The following is a 9,981-nucleotide window of genomic DNA, read 5'->3' as shown; positions in this document are numbered from 1 at the left end:
ACTACTGATAATCTTATTGTATTTTGCACCATAAAAAGTAAAAAAAAAAATTGAGAGCAGTACCTCAGGAGTCACGGTGGTTGTTAGATTTATTTACAGTATTTCAGCCTTATAAATCCTTGAGAACGCACTGGGACGCGTCCAAGAGAACAACTTGTATTGCTTTTTTTCCAGGATTGATTGTCAAGTGTGAAACTGTTCCTCTATTCATCTCTATTTTCATATATTTAGAAGATGAATAGATTAACTGCAGATCTCGTAAATGCTTCCAGCTTGGGTTGTTGTTACCAAGGTTTTGAAAAGCCCTGCTCATTGTCATTGTCTGTTAGTATTCATTTTTATATGGCAGAAGTGCTGGTAATGACATGGGATCAGACCCTGTATAACCATAGAGGGTTACAGAAGCGACAATCACTCCCAAATCCGGGTGTCCACGGTGAGCAAATACTCCTCCACCACATAAGAAGGTCACAGCATTAGGTTACGTTCACACGTAGCAAAACTAGTGAAATTCGCGGGGGACAATGTCGTTAGCTTCCCTCTCATAATGGGAGTCTATGGGAGGCGCGTTCATTATTCAGCGCGGAGGGACGCTGTGAGAACAGCAGCGCGCGCTTCCCGTAGACTCCCATTATGAGAGGGAGGCTAACGGCATTCCGCGGCAGACAATTATGTGCCTTATAAATGGCACATGCTAGGTCCTGGTATGGAGTTTGCTATATGGACCAGGAGCTTAAAGTTATTGGAAAACTTCTCTTGTGGTCCTCTGACTGCACCTGTTAAGAAGGTAGCGATCTGGACTGGTGGCCATACCTTCTTTACTTGACCTTCTGTTTCAGGAGACAAAGTTCTCTCTTCCCCATGAACCTGAATTTACACTTCTACTCCAGAACCCTCCAGAAGGTTTCTTGCCTCATGCTTATGGAGTCATTTTGTTTTTTTGAAGAGCAGATATTCAGTTTTCTTAAATTCTTAAACACAAAGCCAGGAACAGCTTTTATATGTATAAGGAAAAGACTGAGGGGGAGCTTTATCAAACATGGTGTAAAGTGACACTGGCCCAGTTGCCCCTAGCAACCAATCAGATTCCACTTTTCATTCCTCACAGACTCTCCGGAAAATGGTGGAAAAGGTGGAATCTGATTGGTTGCTAGGGGCAACTGAGCCAGTTTCACTTTACACCATGTTTGATAAATCTCCGTGTAGGTTTTCACCTTTGAATTTCTGGCTTTATATTCAATAATTGCAAACAAAAACGTGAACATGTGAATACACCCTGTGTACACCGAGGACACAGGCAGGTCCAGCATCAGCACAGGGCTTACCCGGGCAAGTGCCAGGGCCCACAGTGCTTTTAGGGGCCGAGAGAGGGAGAAGGGCCCGGTACTGTAATGTTCAGAGAGAGCGATTTTGTGATAAAACTGTGCTGAAAAACATAAAAAAGCACCAAAAAAGCGTGGGTTTTAATAACTGTGAACAATGTCCTCACTACAGAATCCCGGTGGATCACCCACCGCGGATTCGGCAGCTCAACCCTCACAGCTGCGTGCATCTCTGCTGTTCCCATAGGCTTTATTCTATAATTTGGCAGATTCTGCCGTCCGCCCCAAGAATGAACCCGCTCACTCTTCGGGTGGACGATGGAATCTGCCAAACCATAGAATGAAGCCTAGGGGACTAGTGGAGATGCGCTCGGGGGGGACCAGCTGTGAGAAGGGGGGAGCTGCCCAATCCGCGGCAGGTGATCCACCGGGATTCTGTAGTGTGGACATACCCTTACAGAGTATTACTGCGGGAGGCAGTAAGTAGTTGTAACAGCAGAACAGCAGTCTCGGTGACAAGGCCAAAAGACAGACAGGTGTAAGATTTATTTAGCCCTTACTTGCCCTGTAAGGAGTTTGGCCGAATAAGCCAAAGGGTAAGTGACCCCCATAGGGCCTAGGACAGAAAGTTGAAGGTGGAAGCAGTAGCAGCACTCTCATTGACCTAGTCTGGCCTAGAACAGACAGTTGATGGTGGAAGCAGTGGGATGTTGGTGGATCACTAGAGGAAAGGTAAGGACGGCACTCCGTAGGTCAGTGGTGCTCGAGGTGGAGAGATCCAGCAATATGTAGAGAAAACCTGGGATTTACTAAGTAGTTCTGTTCATTTATTCAGTGCAGAATATATCAAGTTTACAGCAAGTGCGCGTCTTGGCTGGGAATTGAGAATTTAGGCTTCACATGTCAGGGACAGGGAGGCAGGGACAAGAGCCCTGATGCTGAACCCCTCCTGCATTGCCAGGAAGCTGAAAAGCAAGCGGGTGTGCTACACAAAAGTAAAAGCAAGCCCAGTTCACACCAGGCTACTGCACATTCCTGACATTACAGCTGTGTAGAGAAATCTTCATACAGAAATGAGGTGACAGTGTCCCTTTAACACCAAAAATGGCATGGTCTTCAAGGGGCTAAATGAGGGAAAAAAATCATCATCTGCATTCTAATATACTCTATATGTACACTGTGATTGTAGTAGCTATGTAGGATTAAGTGGGCCATTAATTTTTGCACAGTGGTAAACAAAAAATCCCAGTAGTCAGGACTTTCGGTAAATTTTAATACTACCAGGGGGCTGGCATGGGCTTGCATTAAATATGCACATTTGTTTTAATTGCATAAATTAAGGTATATATAGCGGTAGACTGACCTTGCACGTTACAGATTAGCATAGCATACACAAGTGAAATGCCAGCATATATTTCACCCCCAAACAATCTGTCCCTCCCCCCCTATGTTGCGATGCTATCAATACACAATAAAGAAGATAAACATTTAGCGATAAAAAGAGCATAATTAGCTCGTAAATAGACTCGACCATCTGAAGATCACAAAGAACACACAAAGCTTTATTGACTACATTGTACCCAACAAGTAATTGCAGTGCTCCTGTTGACATTAGGCTTTCAAGAATCTGAAAGGAGAAAATGACATTGCTTGACATGACTTTTAATACCGTATATCTTTCATGCCGTTCCATCAGGAACATAATTACAGAGGTACAAAAATCTCTCTGGGGTTTTATACAGGCAATAGAAATATTCTACGGATGTGTTGTGTTCATACAGTCGGGACTGCTGAGCATGTAATGTGGACCAAATTACCAGCTTATGCTTCACTTCACAAGAGGTTTTTTTTTTTAAGTCTTTTCATCTTTTACTCGATATTTCTGCATCTATTAATTACGTTTGTGATTGCTATCAGTGTTCCACAAAGTGTTTTTGTGTATAATATATAAATCCTGAATTGGGAGAATTTTTCTCACAGCCAGACGAATTAAAGCAAGCGTAAACAACCAAGAAAAAAAACATATAAAAAACTATATATTATAATGGTTCCATCATAGGCTTTTAAACTGAGGTAAAAGATGCTCTGTCAGAAATGTTAAGTCTTTTTTTATAACTTAAAGTGTCACTGTCATTATAGAAAACTTTTGACATGTCATAGAGACGTGTGAAAAGTTTTTATCAGTCCGGGTCTGTGTGTTCAGACCTGTACCAATCAGGAGAACGAGCCGGGAGAAGACCACGCGAAGTGTAGTCCTCTCCCGGCTCTGTGTCACGGTGCCGTGACCTGGGTCACAGGGTCTGGTATTGAACCTGTTGGGGGCCTCTGGTGTTTAGGCCAGGAGTGGTAACACCCACCCCCAGACAGATGGCAACCAGACCTTAGTTAGAACTACTGTGAGGTGTGGAGTGTAGGTGCAGGTGCAGCTTCAGAGATGACAGAGTCCCACTTTAAACAAAGTTCATCTTTTCTTACCAAAAATATCTTTAGTGCAATAACAGTAACAAACAGTGCTTAGGTACTGCAAAAATCAACAGCAGAAATAGGAACAGACAAAAAGACGAGTTGATAGAAGAATAAACAGTAAAAAGGTGTCAGGGTTTGGATAGGAGGGCCCCTAGCCTAATTTAGTGAGTACTCTGACAGGATGTGGTGAAGTGTCTATAGAGTGTTGTTAAGTAATCCTCATACTCATGTATATATATGATCTCTGCATATATGACCGCCTTCTGCCCCTCAGTGTCGGGTTTCTGTCCTAATGGGGTAGTACAAGTCCCAGGTCTTTTGTCACTGGGTGGAGCTAGCTAGTAGTATCCTTCCTACTTGGCTGGGCATGAGGTGTAAGAAAAGAAGAAAACACGTAGTGGGACACTACACTCTCCCCGCTTGCTCTGACGACACTCAGACTCAGACAGATCAAAACTTTTGACATGTCCCTGTGACATGTCAAATGTTTTCTATGATGACAGGGACAGTTTAAAGTGATACTGTCACCACCTGGGGGTTGTTGGGGTGACTGGGTCAGTAAAATGCTGCTGCCATTAGAACTTATGGCTATGGGGTCAATGTTTCTGTTCATGGGAAGGGCTGGGTAGAGGACAATAGTTTTGACAGAAGAAGAAAAGGGACAATGGGGATAATGGAAATTGGGACTATACTGGTTCTTGTGAATTTAAGATGTAATGTCATGTTTGGTGCTGCTGAAGAGGTATTTAGTCCTGTACTGACATACTTTTTTCTGTGCATCTGATTCAGAGATATTCTCCTGAATATCATGGACAATAAGTAGTCCTCTCCATTATAAGCATTTATTTAGTAGCCTTGGACATTCATAAGCTCCAGCACACTCCGCCCACCGGCTACTAATTGGCAGTTATCTATCCATGCTGTGTATAGGCAGTCAACTGTCAATCAGCAACTGGAGGGCGGGGGAAGGGGTGTGGCAAGAATATTATTCTCCTGCATATCAGGAGAACATATGCATGACACATATAGTAACCTTGTCCTGTCCCTATAACACAAAGCTCTACGTTAAAGTTTAGTACTATACATATACTGTGTATACTGCACACTATTGTATACACTTGTATAAAGTTTATTCTTTTGCTAGCCTTTTTCATAAATTGCTTTGCTAAGTATCTATTGACCATGACAGTTCAACAATGAGGTGAAACTGGAATAAATTTCCTGCCCATTTCCCAATTTCAATCTACCTTTGTGAACCATTGGGTAAAACATAATGTAATTTACTGGCAAAGAGTGACAAAATAACAGCTGTTAATGAAGCCAGAATTTACGGCTACATTTCTAGGCTGTAATTACTTTCTTATTATGCAGATAATAGGGGGCTTAATGAAGAGATTGACTGACAGATCCTATAATTAGAATCTAAAGTAATTTCCGTGTGATTAATGTTATTAGAGAGAAATGTTACAGATCCTGCAAAATATTTGGTTGTATTGCTTCGAGATTTATAACTCCAGCGCTTGAAAGGAGCAATGGTGGGGTTGGAAAAGTTTTATTAAAGGGAAACTATCAGCAGGTTAAATCTCCCTATAGTGTACAGGGGACCAAGGATGATAAAGGTAAGTTTCTTACTTTCATCCTCGGCGCCGTTTTCCTGTACTTTCCGATCCATCAGGCCAGGATGAAACGTTGGGTGATAGTCCCTCCCCCAGTGCACTAAATCGCCTCATTAGCATATGTCTTAAACTACAAAGTACACAAAAACTGTGTCGAAGATGAAGGTAAAATATGCACCTTCTTCCTCAGCGTCCTGTGTACTATAGTGAAATGTCAGCAGGTTAACTGTTTCTAAAGTTTCCCTTTAAGTATTTAATTTTAGTAGCATGGATGGTATTATCCATCTTCACAGCAGGCATCATCGACATTTTGCTGGTCTAGTTTAAGGGTGCACAATTTCTGAGGTACTAGTAGAGTGGGAACCACTGACAGGTGACCCCATTTTGTAAACTAGACAGTTAAAGGGGTTGTTTGGTTAGGGAAAACTTGTTATATTGTTGCATGTATGAAGAAAATAATAAAGAGCCTATGCTTACCTTACCGCACTCCCCTGGTGTCACTTACGGGTCTCTGGGTCCCCTGCAGAATGCTCCCACCTCCATTTTTGAGACGGACTCATCTCAGTGGTGACAGCCTGTTCAGCCATTCACTGGCTGCGGCTCTGTCCCATCTCACTCAGTGATTGGTTGAGCAAGCTTTCACCACTTTTGAGTCTTACCCGGATAACCCCTTTAAGCAGTTTATTTAGAGGTATATTAAGAATTTTGAACCCACACCAACTGGTCTTTTCCAAAAGTAAAAGTTTTCAGATTTCAGTGCATCATATGTTGCTCCCTACTTGCGTCACCGGGAACATACACCCCATAAATGTAGGTTTTGTTGGGAATGTATGCAGCCATCTATAAAGCCACTTATATGTGTATGTTTAGGCAAAATTCTCTCTAAAATCATCAGTCTTTGAGCAGTTACTGCTGCCTATTTTGGCCTTCTAGATACAGCAAATTTTTCTTCACCCCCATCTTCTAAGAGCGATGACTTCATAACTTTTCGATAAATGTGACCTAGATTTATAGGAAAAGTTGTTGTTTTTTCTCTAATGGAACCACATAGTGTATTAAAAAAACACATTTAAAAAATTAAAGTGGTCCTTCAGAGACCTTTTTTTTTAATATAAAGGCCATGTTCACTTTACGTGAGAGACCGGCCGTTCCGTGACCTGGCCGGGTCATGAAATGGCCGGTCTCTGCAAAGATCATTCCGGCCGGTACTTAAGTACTGTCCGGATGATCTTTCTGGCCGCAGTGTTCTGATGCGGGCGCACCCGCATCAGAACTTCACACAGCACAAAATGAAGCAAGTGGCCGGAGCCACTCGCTTCATTGTGTGAACTGACAAGTCTTTCTGGCAATTCACTGAATTGCGGACGCAGAAAACTGACATGTCAGTTCTTTGCGGCGCCGTATGGGATCCCGGCCTGAGCGTATACCATGTGTATACGCTCCGGCCAGGATCCCATAGCAGTAAAGGCAGTGTTCTACACCGTACAAAGTACGGCTGTTGTTACTTTTACGTAGTGTGAACATAGCCAATATTTGTATACTTCTTTTTTGGATATATCCACTTATGTTGCGTGGCAGCAGTATAGGGGCAACACAGGCCTCTCTGCTGCCCCCAGCCTTTATGTTGGGAACTGCAGGGCTATCTGAGCCCTGCAATTCCCAGTCCCCTACACAGCGCACAGCACTAGTGATACAGAGAAGGGTCCCATCCTCCCCAGTTGTTAGAATATAGAGTCGGTGCGGGCGGTGAATAAAACAGAGCCTTACCTTCTATAGATCCTGACAACAATGTAAAAAAGAGTTTGCCCTCTAAAATCCTACCATGTGAAAAAAAATATTAAAATACTTCATTGTTTTCCCCTTTAAAAACTATTTTAATAGGAAATGGATGCTTAAGGAAACCTATAGACACACTGACACTTTGGTTATTTTACTACGGTTGCGGTATCAATGACTTCCTTCCTTGTACTCACATGGCTAATGTACTTGTCAATGAAACATAACATTGGGGTCTATGCTGAGACTCACATTACAGTTTCCTGGAGTATGTACCTTTTATATTTTTGCAATTTTTATTTTTAGCTTTCAAACATTTTTTTTCTGCTTTTAATCTAAATTACAAAAACAAAGACTATCCAGAGATCTATCAATCAGAATTAGGCTGGTGAGCTCCGCTTCCTGGTAATGTAAGTTTAATGATGAGCTATAGAAAGAAGCCGTTTTCTGGAAATTGTTATTTATGAAACACATCATTTTTCTTGTAGACAAGAAGTATATTTAAAATCACATTTGCAGGGTAATGTATAGAGAATGTTAAAGAGGGTCTGTACTAATGTAAATATATGGTACAAAGTGTCAGTGCTACAAGTAGTAAGACAAGTGCAATAAACATTAGGTTAAAATGATGGCTCTGCAGGTAGCTACAAACTATGCAGAAACAGCAAAGAGAGAAGCCATTACTTTATACAGCCGCTTCATACAGGGCTGGGGCAAGGATTAGGCACACTAGGCAGCCTGTATTAAGGACTATGTTGCGTTGAACATCAAACCTCTGTGGGATAAGATAGGTAAGAAAGTTGAGACCTGGCTTAAGTTGCCCTTAGCAATGGTAGAAAGAATGGCAATTATCAAAATGGTAGTCTTACCCCAGGTCTTATACTTTCTAAATGCGGCCCCAGTGTGGATCCCAGATGTATGGTTCAAGAGGCTTAGAGTTATGATGGATCGGTTGATCTGGGGCCGGAAACAGGTTAGGATCAAATATGATATGTTGTGTCAGGAGGTTGGTAAAGGGGGTCTCGCCTTGCCGGACTTTCGGCTCTACTCTATTTCTGGTGGAGCCCAGGGTCTGGCGAAGTGGAAGACCTCCTTGATAGTAGAGTATATTCTAGTTAGAACAGGGAACTTTGGGAAAAGTTTCTTTGAAGTACTAGAAGCTGGACAGGGCGTGAGCGGTCCCCTAGATAAATTTTCGTTTTTTACGTTATATAATAGAATATGGAGAACTTTAAAAAGAGTGTGTGGAATTAAGGGGTCGTTGGATTTCACTCTATTATGGGGAAATGGTAATTTAAAGGAATTTTTGAGCCAGGATCTGGCAGGTTTTTGGAAGAGTAGGGGGGTTAAATATGTGTGTGATTTATTTGAAAATGGAGAAGAGATCACATTTGCAACTGCGCAAAGCAGATATGGGTTATTAGATATCCACAGATTTCAGTATGCTCAAATTAAGCATGCAGTACGTTGTTCACAAGGGAAAGATTGGAGATATGTGGAATCACATGAAGTAATTGATGTATTATGTAACTGGAGTGGCAGGGGCAAGTGTTTGCCGAAAATTTATAGAATATTAGTTAGAGAGAAAAGAACACCACATTTAGAGAGGGTAAAGGTTAAATGGGAAGGGGCATTTGGGGTGATACATGACACAGTGTGGGAAATTATAGTTAAGAATCTAGGAGTAGCATCATGTAGTCCGGCACATAGGTTAATACACTACAAAATTTTGTTCTGGCTTTATAGAACTCCTGAGTCCCTATCCCGTTTTGGTAGACAAACTGTAAGTTGCAATAAATGTCACACTGAGAGAGCTGACATGATACATATGATGTGGTCTTGCCCACTAATTTGCACCTATTGGGAGAACATACGGAATCATATTGAGGGGGCAATGGGATTGTCTCTACAAATGTCGTGTTCTATTCCAGAGTTGCTATTGGGGGGGTTGGTGGAAGATGGGGAAATTAATTCATTACTGAATAGGATAATGGGTTGTGCAAAGGTTTTGAGAGCAAGGAGGTGGGTGAATCGCTTACCCCCTGTGGTGGAAGAATGGAAGCGGCTGGTTAGAATGGTGAAGAACTATGAGGAGATAGTGGCAAGAAGATCTAGTAAAGCAACCTTAAGGTTTCAGAGGCTCTGGAGAGGTTGGAAAGATTGATGAATTAATTTGTGTTTTTTTTTTTTTTTGTTAGGCCCTCCGTGCTATGGGTGGGTGGGTGGTTGGGTGGATATATATTGTGAGTTGTGATATTTTTGTTTGTTTGCTTTTTACTATGGAAAAAACAATAAAATATTTGGAAGAAAAAAAAAAAAAAAAAGAGGGTCTGTACTAATGTAAATATATGGTACAAAGTGTCAGTGCTACAAGTAGTAAGACAAGTGCAATAAACATTAGGTTAAAATGATGGCTCTGCAGGTAGCTACAAACTATGCAGAAACAGCAAAGAGAGAAGCCATTACTTTATACAGCCGCTTCATACAGGGCTGGGGCAAGGATTAGGCACACTAGGCAGCCACATAGGGCACCACTGAGGCAGGGGAAACTTAGCAATCAGAGAAGAAACCTGTCCTTGACAGATATCCATGCTCTCTTGTGTAATTTCCATGGTGCCCTTTACTATTCGTGTAGGGCACCTTGGAAAGAAATGCAGAAACAGTAAGTTAGGGATGTTTTTTGCATCCCTAGCTTACAGTTGATAAGATTCCCTGAGAAGGGCAGCCTTTGTCCAACACTAGTACATCTGTTTAAAAGGGTATTACAGAGAAATTCATACAGATTTGTAAATTACTTCTAT

Source organism: Dendropsophus ebraccatus, chromosome 2 (assembly GCF_027789765.1).
Source record: "Dendropsophus ebraccatus isolate aDenEbr1 chromosome 2, aDenEbr1.pat, whole genome shotgun sequence".
Classification (NCBI taxonomy): domain Eukaryota; kingdom Metazoa; phylum Chordata; class Amphibia; order Anura; family Hylidae; genus Dendropsophus; species Dendropsophus ebraccatus.
This window is presented reverse-complemented; position numbering follows the sequence as displayed.